A 16,931-nucleotide genomic window follows, 5' to 3' on the forward strand; every position below is an offset into this window, starting at 1 on the left:
AGTGCGCAGCGGCCATGGAGCCCGAACTGGAAGCCCTGCCGATGCTGTACCATGCGATGGGAGTCCAGGAGCAGCAACACTGACGAAGTGAGTACAGCTGCCTAGCAAACAAGGTAGGGAGGGGAGAGTGACACACATACACGCACAACACACACCATACACACATACCACACACGGAGAACAATCCGCTGAAAAGTACAACAACAATAGAAGCCAGAAGTAAAAAAAAAGCCAGGACAAATACCTTTAGTCCAACCACTGTAGTCCAGTGGGAATAGCGATCACATTGAAATCATTGATCTTTATACATAAAGGGCCATTGGCCAGTTCAAAAGTGTCCATGCCACTACACATGGCAACGTGAGAGGCCCAACTTGACTCCTGATAGCCCAAGTGACTCCAATGGGCAGGGACATTGATGTGGAAGGCAGGTACCTCAGGGGGTTTGGGGGGTGGGGAGTTGTTGGGGTTGGCTTTTCCTGGAAAGGGGTCCTTGGATTTGGGTTTTGGTGGGGGTGGGCCGTTGCTCCTCTGTTTAGGGGGCGAAGGAGTGTGCTTGAAGCGGGGGGGTCGGAGTGGCTGTCCTGTGCCCCATAGTGGGAGGTTTTTAGCGGGGAGGGACATGCGTAACACCAGGGAGGCCATGAGAGGACTGGGAGCTTGAGGTACTGGGCTGGTGGAGCAGAACCTTCCTTTTCCAGACAGCATGGGGTGGGTCAGGAGGAGGGAAGAGGTCCAGGCGGGTAAGGAAAAGGTTTTTAGGTACAGTGGGGCAGAGTGTGGGAGGAGGTTTGAGAATGGAGGTAGAGGGAATGGTTGTTGGAGGAGTAGGTGTGCTGGACTGGGTTGCAGGTGCATATACAGTGTGCATGTGTGAGGTAGATGGCTATTGAGTGTCTGAGTGGGAGCGTTTATGTGTTGTTGGAGGGGGGACAGACAGGGTGGGAGAGGACAAACAGGTCATGTGCATGTATGTTGTGGTGGTGTCTGCAAGTGAGGTGGGTGTGCTGCATGTGGTTGTAATGGTGGTGGTGGTGGTGACTGGGCATGTGGTGAATGGTGTGCTAGTCTGCATGTCTGCTGTAGTGGTGACTGTGGGCAAGGCTGTACAGGTGGCAGGATCTGGGACTGAGGATGCAATGCTTGCAGGTGTGAGTGCTGATGTGACTGTGAGGGAGGAGGGGGGAGACAGTAAAGGCAGTGGCTGTTGTTGTGTGTGCACCTGGGTGTTGGCTGTGTGTGTGCTCATGGTGTGATCTGTGGGGCCTGTGCTTGTCTTTGCGAGTCCTGTCTGTTGTCTTGGGATGGGTGGGGGGAAAGGGCTCTGGGACAGGGAACAGGTAGTTGGAGGGGGAATGGAAGAACCAGGGACACTGGCTACCGTCAAAGAGGAGGCCAGAGTCTAAAACAATCTCCGTAGGGCAGCCAAGCCACCCTGAATGCCCTCTAGGTAGGCATTGCATTGCTGCATCTGGGATGCCAGCCCCTACAGAAATGGATCTCAGGAGGTCAATAGCCTCGTCAGTGAGGGAAGCAGGGCTGTCTGGGGCAGGGGCTGAGGTGCCTGCAATGAAGGAGACGCACACCCTCCAGGGTGAGTGGGCATGGGTAACTGGGTGGGGGGCTACTGGGAGGGTGGTACTGGTACGGAGTGGTGGAAGATGATGTAGCTGGGGTGTTCCCAGGGGGGTCCACCACCACCTGGTAGCTTCCATCAGAGGAGGAATCAGAGCCTGTTGATGTAGCTCCTGTCTCCTCTGTGGTGCTCCCCTTGCCCTCCAAGCCACTGGTCCTTCCGTGTCGGTTGACACTACCTCCAGGGTCCCGTAGGCTGCAGCTCCCCCACTCGCCGGCCCCCCTGCTCCTTCGCCATATGATGCTAATGCACACAAGGACAGGAGAAAAAAGGAGAGAGGGTGGGGGAGAAAGAAAGGGAGCACAGGGTCAATTACAGCAATAACAACACATATGGCATACAAATCACAATGACTCACTGGAACTAACACTGTGCAGTAACAACCACAATACCAAACCATTGCCTGGGAATAACAGAAAAAATGAACTCAGACACTACCATCTGCACACCTACTGGGACTCACTAAGCCATGTCTGCCTGTTGACAAAGGCATATCTACACAATTCCGACAAAGTGACTGCACAACATGCAATTGCCAGGTCACACCACCTAGGCAGTGGACATCAGAGCATCACAACAACACTGATGAGTCAGGATATAGGTCTCAAATGAAGATGGAATACCAGCTAATTGCCAACACCAAATGTACATACCACTCACCATTGGAAAGCAGGACTCTACAAGATTAGCTACATGGGCATATTGAGCCATACACTGATTAGAACCTTGCACCCAAACACCATGGCAGGCATCAGGAAAGAATTCCACACAGTGTGTACTTACCCCCTTGTGGCTGCTGTGCTGCCTTCAAGCACCCATCCAACTCCGGATTGGCCACCGCCACTATGTGGACTATTAAGGGGGTCAGGGTAAGACGGGCTCCCCTCCCTCGTTGGGAGGATGTCCCCAGCTGGGCCTCCGCTGTCTTCCGGCCCAGCTTCGCAGGTCCTCCCACCTCTTTCTGCAGTGGCTGCTCTGCCAGATATGTACCCCCAGGGACTGTACGTCCTTGGCGATGGCACGCCATAACCCTTTCTTCTGATGGGTGCTGACCTGCATAGGGAACAAAAACAGAAGGACACCATGAACTCCACACTACATTATGTTACAGCAATGGCTTACATACTGCATAGATTCCACATTAACATTGCACATTACTCGTACCTCTGCGTACACATTTCAAGCAGCAAAAATACACTCCCCAAATGACATAGGGGGTCATTACAACATTGGCGGTAAAAGCCGCTTACCGCCGTGCAGAAGACCGCCAACACACCGCCACGACCGCGGAATTCCGCCACAGCTATTATGACCCACATCTCGAAATCCGACAAAATTCAGACACCCACACAAGTCCGCCACACCAAAGGTCAGTGATAAACTGGTGGAAAAAAAACCTCTACCGTCACGCCAACAGAAATACACCCATGCTATCACTACCCACGAATCCATACGGCGGTCTTTCAACCGTGGTATTCCATTGGCGGTACACACGGCCGCGCTCAAAATACACACACTTCTACAAAACACAGCCACATTGGACAATATGAAATACACACACCTGATACACATACACACACCACTCCCACACACCCATTACAATATAAAACACACACCCACATCACCCACAAACCCCTACGATCACTATTACAGAGAGAAGGCCAGAGAGAGACACCACCATCCACAAACTAGCATCCACAGGCACTCAACGCCATCACCCACACAACTTCCACGCACAAAACACCACACACCACTACATATCACCACACTTATCACCACACACACCACCCCACACATCACCTACACCACCCCATGGCACGGCAAAGACACCCCAGGTTCTCGGAAGAGGAGCTCAGGGTCATGGTGGAGGAAATCGTCCGGGTAGAGCCACAGCTATTTGGAGCACAGGTGCAGCACACCTCAATTGCAAGGAAGATAGAGCTATGGCGAAGAATAGTCGACAGGGTCAACGCAGTGGCACAACACCCAAGAAATCGGGACGACATCAGGAAGAGGTAGAACGACCTACGGGGAAAGGTGCGTTCCGTGGTCTCCAGACACCACCTGGCGGTTCAGCGGACTGGCGGCGGACCCCCACCTCCTCACCCACAACTAACAACATGGGAAGAGCAGGTCTTGGCGATTCTGCATCCTGAGGGCCTCGCAGGAGTCGGTGGAGGAATGGACTCTGGTAAGTCAAACCTTTAACTACCATATCCCCCACCCTACCTGCATGCTATCACATACCCCCACCCTCGCCCCCTCCCCTATCACTCCAACTCCTCACAAATGTACCAATATCACAAACCACACATCCCAACACCAAGCCCTGCATGCAACACCAACGCATGGACACCCATCACTAAAGCATGCCCACTGCACATACCCATACACACCCCTAAACCATCATCACACAAGCACCCACACAGGAATGCAAGCACTGGGGTACACGGTCATCCACCCATTGCACACCATGACACACACAGATGCAATAATCATGCTTTTCCACCCCTGCAGGACCACTACCCAACGTCAGCAGACAGAAGGGTCCAGACATCTCTACCCCACCCACAGAAGAGGCCCACAGTGATGACAGCAGCTCTGTCCAACTGGATCTAGATGACCAGCCCGGACCATCGTGGGCCTCGGGACAGTCGGTTCCCCTCACACAGGCACAGGCCACCACAGACCTTCCACCCTCTGGTAACACCAGCACAGCACCCACCCAGCGGGCCCATACCTCCGTCCCCAGGACACGTCAATCAGCTGTGTGTCCACCACTACAGGGAACCCAGGATAACCCACCACCACAACAACAACAGGGACCTGGGGGCAGTGGTAGTGGGCACACGGTCCAGGGGACGGAGGCCCAGGAACACAGGGGAACTGGGAGGGCTGCTGTGCGACAGGGGGCGGACAGGCCAAGGGAACCCACTCTCCATGAGGCCCTCTCCTCCATCATGGGAGCATACCACCACTCCCAGGAGACGATGGCAACGGTCCTGGCCAAGTTTCAGGAGACCCAGCGCATGCAGGAGGAACAGTATTTGGGGTTCAGGGAGGAACTCAGAACCATCAGCTCCGCCCTGGGCACCATCGTAGGGGTGCTGAAGGAAATACTCAACACCAGGAGGGACACTGTGGCACTCCAAGGGGCCCCTGACACTAGCATGGACAATGAACTGCCCACCACCTCCGCCGCCGCTACTGGACAGGAGGCACCGCCACAGGACCACTACACCACACCCCACCCCCTGCAGATGGAGAACCACCCCGCAAGCAGTCCCTGAGATCCAGGAACAAGACAGAGCACAATGCCAAAACCCCGCCAAGAAATTAGACCACCCTGATTGTCATCCCACTGTCCCACTTTGTCACCGTGTCCATACTTAAACTGCCCCAGTTCCACTTCCTATGCCCTTATGGGCAATGCACCTGTGAGACTAATAGACTGGACTCTGCCATGGACATTCCTCCGCCATCACCCCTCACCATTTCACTACCCCCTCCAATATTTTGTATGTAAATAAACACACCTAATGCACCAAACGATCTGGAGTCTGTCTGTGATTTTGAAATAGTGTATTTGCAATTACATTGAAAAAACCTCCAGGAAATAGTAATGTGAACATACCTATGTCACACAGCTCTAGTCCATGAGGAATCTAAGCAGATGACACACGTTGGGACCCACACCTGTGAAACCGTAAGGGAAAGTGACAACTCAGTGACCATACACTGGGTGAAATCGACAGACAGGATAGAGGTAGAAGTGTAAAAGGACTTGTAGTCGGCAGGAATGTTTTCTCATCTGTGTTTCACTGGAAATATGGCTGGATGACTGAGTCCCTGATGTCAATGTCTTCTTCCTCTGCTTCCTCCTCATCACTGTCCACAGGCTCCACAGCTGCCACAACACCGCCACCTGGACCATCCTCCTGCAGAAAAGGCACCTGTCGTCGCAAAGCCAAGTTATGAAGCATACAGCAGGCCATGATGATCTGGCACACCTTCTTTGGTGAGTAGAATAGGGATCCACCTGTCATATGGAGGCACCTAAACCTTGCCTTCAGGAGGCCGAAGGTGCGTTCGATCACCCTCCTAGTCCGCCCATGGGCCTCATTGTAGCGTTCCACTGCCCTGGTCCTAGGATTCCTCACTGGGGTCAGTAGCCATGACAGGTTGGGGTAACCAGAGTCCCCTAATAGCCACACCCAGTGCCTCTGTAGTTGACCCATCACATAAGGGATGCTGCTATTCCGCATGATGTAGGCGTCATGCACTGATCCAGGGAACATGGCATTCACATGGGAAATGTACTGGTCTGCCAAACATACCATCTGTACATTCATCGAATGATAACTCTTCCGGTTCCTGTACACCTGTTCACTCCTGTGGGGGGGGGGACCAAAGCCACATGGGTCCCATCAATGGCACCTATGATGTTGGGGATATGTCCAAGGGCATAGAAGTCACCTTTCACTGTAGGCAAGCCCTCCAACTGAGGGAAAACGATGTAGCTCCGCATGTGTTTCAGCAGGGCAGACAAAACTCTGGACAACATGTTGGAAAACATAGGCTGGGACATCCCTGATGCCATGGCCACAGTTGTTTGAAAAGCCCCACTTGCAAGGAAATGGAGCACTGATAGCACCTGCACTTGAGGGGGGATTCCTGTGGGATGGCGGATTGCTGACATCAGGTCTGGCTCCAACTGGGTACACAGTTCCTGGATTGTGGCACGGTCAAACCTGTAGGTGATGATCAAATTTCTTTCCTCCATTGTTGACAGGTCCACCAGCGGTCGGTACACCGGAAGATTCCGCCATCTCCTCACATGTCCCAGCGGACAGTGCCTATGAAGGACAACAGCGACCACAGAGTCAAACAACTCAGACGTCTGTACCCACAGTCTACACAGAACACCATTCATACACAAAATCTGGCCTGTATGTGTGTTGAGAGTAGGCCTAGGTATGTGTGACACAGTTGGTAATTAGGCCATGTGGGCCCCTGAAATGGTGGCTGCCTGACCTCTAAAGCGGGACAATGGGATGTGAGATAACTGCACTGGCGTTGTACACCGTTGCGGTAGGCGGTCGAAGACCGCGGCGCAATGCTGCATTGGTTAACATTGGACCCTATGGGTCTCAGGAGCCAATGACGATGTACGCCGGCGGTGATGGTGCACACCGCCGCGGACGTGACCGCTGCGGATGTAACCGCCATTTTCTAGCTGTTGAATCACTCGATACCTGATCTTCGACAGGAGAGGACCTACACTGCAAGTGCTGCTGTGACCTCGGTCTGGAAGAGACAATGGCTTGTGCGTCTGGGGAAAGGGCCCATGCCTTCACTGCAGAGGAGTTGGAGAAGCTCGTCGATGGGGTCCTCCCCCAGTACACGCTACTCTATGGTCCTCCAGACCAACAGGTAAGTACACAGGGAGCATGTTGTATGGGATATGCCTGTGTGGAGAGGGCTGGTTGTAAGAAGGAAGGGGGCAGAGTTCTGCGTGCATGAAAGACGGTGGGTGCATGTGCCACATTGCAAGGGTAGGGATGGGGGCCACTCACTTTGACGGTGCAGTTGTTAATTACTTCTCTTCTTCCCCTGTACATTTCATGTAGGTCAGCGCCCACCAGAAGAAGGATATTTGGTTTGCAATCGCCAAGGACGACCGGACCCTGGGGGTCCACCACAGACGGAGCACCCACTGCCGGAAGACATGGGAGGACATTCGCCGCTGGAGCAAGAAGACGGCGGAGGCTCAGCTGGGGATGGCCTCCCAACGTGGAAGGGGTGCCCGTCGAACCATGACCCCCCTGATGTTCCGGATCCTGGCGGTGGCCTACCCTGAGTTGGCTGGGACACTTGAGGGCATCACAGCAGACACAAGGGGGTGAGTACACTCGCATTCTGCTGACTTTGCGCGCAGTGGAGGTGTCTGGGTGGGGGAGGAGGGCTGTGGGTTTCCCTAGGCCAGGGCGAGTTCCGTAGGCTAGGCCCCTTCGTAAGGCATGGCCCTGTGACCCCCCACCCCACCTCTGTAGAGTGCCAAGTACAGCTATTCATGCACCTGTGTCATCTATGTGTGCAGATGTCGTCCATAGCCTTGTAGGACATTTCCCAGGAATTGCACTGTAGAGCCCAACAGCGCAACGTAGTACATGGGGCTGCTGTGTCTGTCTTGTCCGCCAACGGTAGCGGTAAGCCATGCACTCAACCTGTCTTTCTTCTGTTCCCCACCCCCTTTTTTTGCGGTCTCCCTGTTCTTGTGTGCATTAGCATCATCAGGCGGAGGTGCAGTGGCACCGGAGCACGAGGGAGCTGCATCCCGCATGGGCATGGAGGCCCACACTACGGACTCTGAATACACCAGTGGGACAGAGGGCGAGGGGAGCACCATGGCGGTCACATGATCTGCAACCAGCGATACAGACTCGTCCTCCGATGGGAGCTCCCTTGTGGTGGCGGCAACATCTGTGCCCCCCACTTCAACAGGTACAGCCGCCACCCCCCCTACCAGCACCGCCCGCCCAGCAGCCCCTCGGCCTTCGCCCCCTGCCCGCTCACCCAGGAGGGTGGGCATCACCTTCGCCCCAGGCACCTCAGCCCCTGCCCCTGTCACCTCTGCTGCCCTCAGTGAGGAGGCCATTGACCTCCTCAGGTCACTCACTGTTGGGCAGTCTACCATTTTGAATGCCATCCAGGGTGTAGAAAGGGAGTTGCAACACACAAATGCATTCCTGGAGGGCATTCATTCTGGTCAGGCTGCCCTTCATCGAACCGTTCAAACTCTGGCCTCAGCACTGATGGCAGCCATTGTCCCTGTGTCTAGCCTCCCCCCTCCAACTACCTCCACCCAGACCCAATTCCCTGTACCTCTGCCTATCCCAAGCACACCATCAGACCAGCCTGCACACACCTCAGCACACAAGGGAAGCTCAGGCAAACATAAGCACCACACATCCCACAGGCACTCACGCAAGCATCACACACATACAGACACACCAACATCCACTGCCTCCACTGTGTCCCCATTCTCGTCGTCTCCCTCCTCCCTCCCAGTCTCCTCCGAGGCCAGGAGCACCATTGTGTGTAAATCTATGTTGTCATTTCTTAAATTTTGCTAGGGTATTAGTGTGAGCGCTTTTCCCCTAATATTGCTCCCCAGTAGCATATTTTTCCAGTCTCGTCTACACTCACACCTGCATGCACTACCACTACAGCCACTACGTCCCTCTCCAGCACACCCACCACCATACCCTGCAGTCACGTGCAGTCACCACCCCCACTACCATTCTTACGTCCCCTGTGACCTCTCCCAGTGTGTCTGTGACGCCCCCTCTGAAGATACTCAAATGCAGGCACACACCCACCCAACAACCATCCACCTCATGACAGCCTCCAGTGCATGCACCTGCACCCAAATCCACAAAAGTTACACCTCCTACAACCACCACCTCTTTCTCCACTCCCAAACCCCCTCCAGCTACCCGTCCCAGTGTCTCAAAAAATCTTTTCATGTCCAGCCTTAACCTATTTCCCACCCCCCCCGTCCAACTCATAGGTCCCGTACTAGCACCTCAGCCACAAAATCACCGGGACCAGTGGTGCCTGTTGTCACAGGTATGTGGAGTGCACCGGCCACCAGGCCAGCCAGTGTATCACGGAGCCAGAGCACAGCCAGTCCCCCCCCCTGTGAAGCACCAGAAGTTGGCCAGTGCCCAGCGGGAGAGGGGGAAGACTCCAGCCACCCAAGCCACTCACAGGGGTCCCGGGGGGAGTGTGGACTCAGCTGTGACTCCTCCCAAGGTGGGGATGGGGCAGAAGAAATCCACAAAGTCTGGGTGGACCAGCACGGCAGACAAGACTGCCATCATCCCCGCTGGCAAGGTGGCCACCGCCAGTCCCATTGTGGCTGTCCAGGAGGACCCCGCCAGCCACAGCCCAGCTGCCCAGGAGGGCCCCGCCAGCCACAGCCCAGCTGCCCAGGAGGGCCCCGCCAGCCACAGCCCAGCTACCCAGGAGGGCCCCGCCAGCCAAAGCCCAGCTGCCCAGTAGTGTCTCGCCAGCCACAGCCTAGCTGGGCAATGAAGGACCGCCAGCCCCAGCCCAGCTGGGCAATGAAGGACCGCCAAGTCAAGCACCGCTGAATTCTGTGAATTCTTTTTTTTTTTAATGCTTTTAGTCCTGGGGAGGTGCCACTGGGACCCCACTACCAGAGCTAAGAGGTGTTCGTACCCTGGCCCCTTTTCTTTAATTTTGACTTTTTTCTGGTACTCAGCTGAAGCAGAGTCCCAACATGGCTGACAACACTTCGGCTTCCTTATTGAAGTGTTGTCAGCCAATCACATCTCAGCACGAAATCGGGCGACGTCGCAAATCCTTCGCGTCCCTAAGTGTACAAATTTGTTTTCCCCTTAATTGCTCAAAAACTACTGAACGGAATTACACCAAAGCAGACCAAAGTTCCCTCTGGGCCAGGACCTACCTTTCTGCTAAATTTGGTGTAATTTGGTCCAGTAGTTTTGGCGCTAATGCTGTTCAAAATCCCTATGGAAATATGAATGGGGAAAACATGTTGTCGGACTCCCCTTTTTCTCGGCCCTCCTGGACGGATCGCCCCCAAACTTTCCAGACAGCAGCTGACATAACTGGCAAATGTTTTGAGAAAGTTCTGTGGAGATTCGTCAAGTGGCACCCAAGAAATAGATTACCTAGTGGGAACCACCACTAGGTTATTTATATATATATATATATATATATATATATATATATATATATATATATATATATATACACATAAATTAATCTTCCATAAACCTTCTTGGCACTTTGACTAGTCGATCTGGTTGCTGTGAGCTGTCATCTTCAGTGTCAGAGATTTTTGAAGAAGGTGAAGAGACAATAGCAGTCACTGAGTTCTCAGGTTCAGTCTTCCCTTCACCTTCTCAATTTGAATATCGAGTCAAAGACCGAAAGTGAGAAGAGTGTCTCGTAACAGACTTCCCAGAGCTCTGGGCAGTCACCATGTGCCCCTTGGTAGACATCATGTGAAAAGGTTCTGCATCATATGGAGCGTCAGATTTCCTTCTTGCCTCTGTTGGGGTATCACTAAATCTCCTCTCCTAAAATAAAAGTGAAATTCTTCACACGTCCCCTCTTGTCCACATAGCTTTTCATTTTCTGCTTGTTAACCAAGTCCCTTGTATGAACTGTGTTCTCACTTCTTTCTCTCTTGTTGGTCCATTGAGGTAATTGGTTGTCATTACTTTCCTGAGCATCAAAGTGCAGGACTTTCTCCTGTGTTCAAGTGAGGTGTTACAAGATAAGCTCATAGGGTAGAATTTAATACAGTTTTCAAACTGAACTTCTCCCCTGTACTGCTTTGTTTAGCATACTTATAAAACTTCCAATGAGTCAGTTGGCCTATGGCCATGGAGGTGTACTCTTTTAATGCTTTATATTCAGAAGTTCCAGTAATTCTTTGAATTCTTTGACTTCTCAACGATTAAAAGGCTGGCCATTATCAAACTTCAAAATGGCTGGAATGCCCGTTGTTGCAATTATGCCATCTAGTTTTCAATGACTAATTTGTGAGTTGTAGATGAGAGATCTTCAACTAATGGAAAACTTGTGTTTGCGTCCACAGTCACCATCAGATGATGTCTATTATCGAGCAGACCAAAATAAATGATGGCTATTTTATCCTATTCATGGTTAGGGAGTTCTGACATATTCAGAGTATGTTGAGTAACATTTGTAGAAAGTCAGTTGCTTAAATGACAGGCCTTGAGTTATTTTTCAACCCTCTCATCCAAATATGGAAACCAAACTCAGTCTCGGAGAGGTCTTTCTGTGGCAACAATACCACAATGTCCTATTTGAGCTACTTCAATTATTTTTTGTCTTGGACTCTCTGGAAACTGGATTCTTGACCCTTGCAGTACAACTCCCTTCTGAGGTATGGACAGTTCATCTTTGACATTTCTGTATTTTTGGTAGTCATCATCATTGGTGAGAGGTCGAGTGTGTTGTTTCAGTGATTGATGTGTAATTATGTCTTTTACCCTCAGCATGTCACTATTATGACTTGTGGCAGTGATATTCTGGGCTAACAACATAGCAGCTGACATATTTGATTTTACAATGAAATTATTGTAGGCTTCAGCCGTCTTGGCTGGGGTACCTTGACTTTGTATAGGCACTCTCGAAAAGTAGTCAGCAGGGTTTTGATCCTTTCTTTGACAATGCACAATGGTATAATTTTACTCTTGTAATCGTAGTCCCCATCGTTCAATGCGAGGAGGAATCTTGGCTGTTGGATTGCCAACAAAAGTCAGTAAAGCTTGATGATCAATTACCAGTGTAAAAGCCACTCCATTGAGGACTACATGAAAATGTTCACAAGCCCATACCACAGCTTTCTTTCTCAGGTCGTGAGAAAGCACGTTCTGTTTTGAACAAACTTCAAGGGTATGCCACAATCTGCCTTTGAGCATCCACTGTGCTTTGCAAGGATAGTGCCTAACCCAACTGGGCTAGCGTCAACAACCACCTCTGCATGAAGCTTTGGATTGAAGTATGACATTTCAGCATCATTTTCAATGGCTTGTATGAGTCTCTTGAAACTTCTCTAACATTTGTGTGACCATTGAACTGAAACATTTTTCTTTATCAACTCGTAATGGAGCACTTACAGTAGCAAAGTCTTGTATGTATCTTGACCAGGAACTGGCCATGCCAAGAAGTGAACGTACCATAGAAACATCTTGTGGGGGAATCAGCATTTGACAGTGCTTGTACTTTTGCAGGGTCAGGTGTCATACCGCCATCAGAAAAGATATGGCCAAAGAATTTTAGTTTTGTCTTGTGAATCTCACAGTTGTCCTCATTCAAAGTCAAATCTGCATCAGTAAGTAAACAACATGTTTGTGTGAGAACTCCATCATGCTCCTTCTGTATAGCTCCAAAAACTAATATTTCATCTCAATAATTGAACGTATTCACAACAGGCTGTACAATACGTTGATTAATATCTTGGAAATGTTCTGTAGCCGATGACAAACCAAAGCTAAGTCTTTTGTATTGAAACAGACTAACATGTGTAGAAAAGGTTGTAATGTACCTATAATTTTCTTTGAGTTCTAACTGATGATAACCTTTATTTAAATCAAGGCGAGAGAAGACCTTTGCATCATTTAATTGTTTTATATCAGCAGTGTGTGGACCTCGATTTAGTTTTCCCTCAATTGCCTTGTTTACCTGACGCATGTCAACGCATAAGTGTGCAGCTCCTTCACCTTCGTTTTTAGGCACTACCAGTATGGGAGAAGCCCTTGGTGTTGGACCAGTGGAATGCTCAATAATGTCATGCTTGAGTAAAAATTCAAGTTCTTTTTCAACAGCTTCTTGTAAATGAAAAGCAATTTGTCTATGTCTCTGAGCAACAACACATACATCCTCATTAATATGCAGCTTTAATTCCAGACTTGTCTTAAGTTGCTAAACAGGTACGGGTCTGAAATGAATATTAACTAAGAGGATAGAAAAATGTGTGTAAGTGTAGGAGAGTTTAAAAAGGTTAAAATTGGCTCTGAGCCTAAAGCATCACTTTAATGAGTCAGGGAAAAGGTTCAGGCCAAGATTATAAAATAACCAGAGTGACAGTGGGAATAATGTCCTACTATACCCTTCAGGAGCGCGGCCGAGGGTATGTTTCCCCTGTGACGAAGGAGTCGATAAATAATACCTCCTTGGTTGAGGCTAGTGCGGTCCTACGAAGCTCATTCTCGAATATGGGATGGGTGACTAATTGACCAACTGACATTGACGACTTGTCTTCAGTTTGTAAGTGATACTCCAGCACTTTATAGCATACAATAATTATTTGAATAGAAGTAGTATTCTAGGTCCTGATGAAGCGTCATTGGATCGTTCATTGACCGTTAAGAGACACGAAACATGTCAACCACATTTTGACAGGATTAGGTACACTACCTTCCTCTCTCTGCAGAGTATAGTGGGACATTATTCCCACTGACACTCTGGTTATTTTTTAATCTTGGCCTGAACCTTTTCCCTGACTCATTAAAGTGATGCTTTAGGCTCAGAGCCAATTTTAACATTTTCACACTCTCCTACACTTACACACATTTTTCTATCCTCTTAGTTAATATTCATTTCAGACCTGTACCTGTTTAGCAAAGCTTAAGACAAGTCTGAAATTAAAGCTGCATATTAATGAGGATGTCTGTGTTGCTCAGAGACATAGACAAATTGCTTTTCATTTACATTTCAGACCTGTACCTGGCAAATTGCCTTCGGTTTAGTGCCATCCCAGTTTCTGGGATGGTCCGCCAGACATTGCAGCGCCGGTCTGACGAGGAGACAGCTCAATGATGAAACTTGCCACCCGATTGGGTGCTTGAGGGCTCTCCTGATATTAATGATATCTTCGACTCTTTTCACTCCTGCATTCCTATTCTTTTGCTTTTGGAGCAGTGTACTTGTTTTTTATAACAGTTAAGCTTGGGAGACTGTACACTGGACCATTAATCTCCCTGTCCCTCTTCTTGTATTTGATTTTTCTTCACATGCCAGTCCAACATATACACATTTCTCTCAGGTGAACATTGACATGAGCACAACCATCTTCCTCACTTTCATTTGATATTGAGATGGAAGAACTGTTTGATGATGATTTAGATGACGATTGACTTCTTTCGGGTTCGATTTGCCTTAACTGATGTCGCCACTAGGCCTTGTGGGCGTGTGTTTAGCGTTGCTTCTGGAACATTCTGGCAGCCATTTTGACTTCGCACCATGATACACTTACTTTTTCATTCTCTTTACAAACCATCACAAAATAGTTCTCTTTATCAAAAGCCTTTACATACCTGTTCAGTGGCAGGTCATCTACCTTCGTGTGGACACGAAAATCCACATCTGAAACATAACTTCTTTTTACGTGTAGACATCACCTTGTGTCCTTCAGTGTTTTGTTTTGGTCTACCTTTCAAACTCATGGCTGATTCACTCTGGTCACCTCCAGCCTCCATGTCAGCAGCTTCTCTTTCAGCACACTCTTCAGCTCTGGCAGCCATTAACACTCACTCCAGACTAGAAGTTTCTGTCAGCATTCATCGTCTGAATGAATCTGACAAGCATCCATCAATAACTCTAAGACAAATAGCTTCTTCATCATGAAATTCTTTGAATTTACAGTGTTTGATGAGTGTGTCAGGTCTCTCCACAAACCCATCAATGGTTTCACCTACTTTTCGGCATTCTTGACTAAAAATGTATCTTTCATAATCAACGTTTGGTATTGGATTAAATTTGTAATTTAACTCTTCTTTAATCTGACAGTATTTGACTTCTTTGTCAGTTCTCAGCATTTTCTTTATGACTTTTTTCACACCATCACCAGCAAGATTTTTGAGATACTTGGTAATCTTTCTTGTATCCGTCTTTTCAAGTGCATTAGTGTAATCATCAACAAGGAATCCATCTATCGCCAATATTGTGGTTTTTGGCAGTATGGAAAGTTGGTGGTGGTTTTAGAAAAGCAACAGCATTGTTGACCAGTGTGGAACATACTGATATTGAGGGTACCATGCTCTCTGATGCTGTTTGGTAATCATGTTTATGCAAACCTTCTCTAAGGTTCTTTGATGTGTTGGCCTCAGGATCGTCCCTAAACTTACTTGGAACTGTGGCTTCTGTTTTAGCTGCCATCTGAAAAATTTCAGTATTCCGAAAGTCACTTGCAGCTCTTTATTCTTTGAAGACCTATGAAGTTATTCTTAGCCCCACTCTGCAACTTTGTGACCAAACTGCTCTGTAAGTACAACCCTGGGCACTTCGTCTTGAGCCACTTCACCGAGGGCTGTGGTACGATGACTGTCTTTAGTGGATGACTTTCTTTAGTGGACTCGGTAAGTCATTTATTTTTGCTTTTCTAAACATCAGTTTGCACTTACTGACACCTGGTTGATCTTGCAGCACTTCTGTTTACAGCATTATTTGGCAAGTTATGATTATCTTTGGCTGTGCTTTGCAAACCTGGTGGTGTCAGTCTTCTGGGTTAATGCTCCGTATAATGTTCAATGCTCAATTTTATCTGGTGTGGCAGCACTTCACCTTTCTGTATGACCTGATCAGCAGGTCTTCGGCCAGTGACGTGAAGATTCTTTACAATGCTTTTGTTGTCCTCAACTTCTTCATAGCGGCTGGAGCTGCACCTTGACTCCACATGCATGAACTGTTGAGTCCGTACTGTGACAGCGAAACACATTGCATGCACGAGCAGTTTGCTTGAACCACAGCAAACTTTCTGGGATAACATGATCGTTCTTCTGGTTTCAAATACCTTATCTCATCCCCAGTTGTTGAGTCCTTCCCAGCCTAGGTAGCTGCCAATGACTACACCACACCGGGAGCTAAATATTACACATCTTTATTGTGTGTGTAACTGCAAATTCAATATTCTCAGCCAAGCTTTCAGTGCATTCCGCTCTAACAACGACATCATACTTCTATGGAGTCCATTTGGAGCCAAAAGGGTTCCATCATAAAATTCGCAAGACACTACAATAGGCAGCCCCCATCTCAGGCCTACCCATTTACTGTCATAGCGCAAGGTTTGCAAGATGTAGCTGATTGTGTCACAGGGGTACGCATGGCACTTTGCATTGATTCTGCCTCCCTGCTTAGAAGGTCCAATGCATTTTAAAACAACGAACTAGCTTTTTTATATTTATTAGGTATGTCACTTTGCTCTTCATCGTGACACTCAGCTAGTGAACCATTACCCCTGGTGGCTTCATGCAAATAGCTGAAGGCTTTAAAGTCATTGATACTTTATTTTCCAGCAAAGTGCAACTCTCTGTAGTATATCCTACTTGATAATGTGAAGTACGTTTGATAAATCCAAGAAAAGGAGTAGAAGGGATAAACTTTATTTGCAGCATTCTTTGAAATATGAACCTATAATGTTAGTTGCCTAATTTAATTGTAAATATTTGTAACAATTTATAGGAACCCCTCCAAGCGTCGTTCAGAACTTTAAGACTTCACCGCTGAAACGTTTCATCCTTGATCTTGCTTTGTGGAAAAACAAAATCTTTATAACATGGGTGTGCGCAAATGGCTTGTTGAAGTTTGGTTTCTTTATACCATATGTGCACCTGGTAAGCAATTGTGTATTTTAATTCACTGTTTCCGTTCTTTATTCCTAGATATATACTTCATTAAGTTATTATAAACATCAGTAATGTGATTATTG

Source organism: Pleurodeles waltl, chromosome 5 (genome assembly GCF_031143425.1).
Source record: "Pleurodeles waltl isolate 20211129_DDA chromosome 5, aPleWal1.hap1.20221129, whole genome shotgun sequence".
In the NCBI taxonomy this organism is placed as follows: domain Eukaryota; kingdom Metazoa; phylum Chordata; class Amphibia; order Caudata; family Salamandridae; genus Pleurodeles; species Pleurodeles waltl.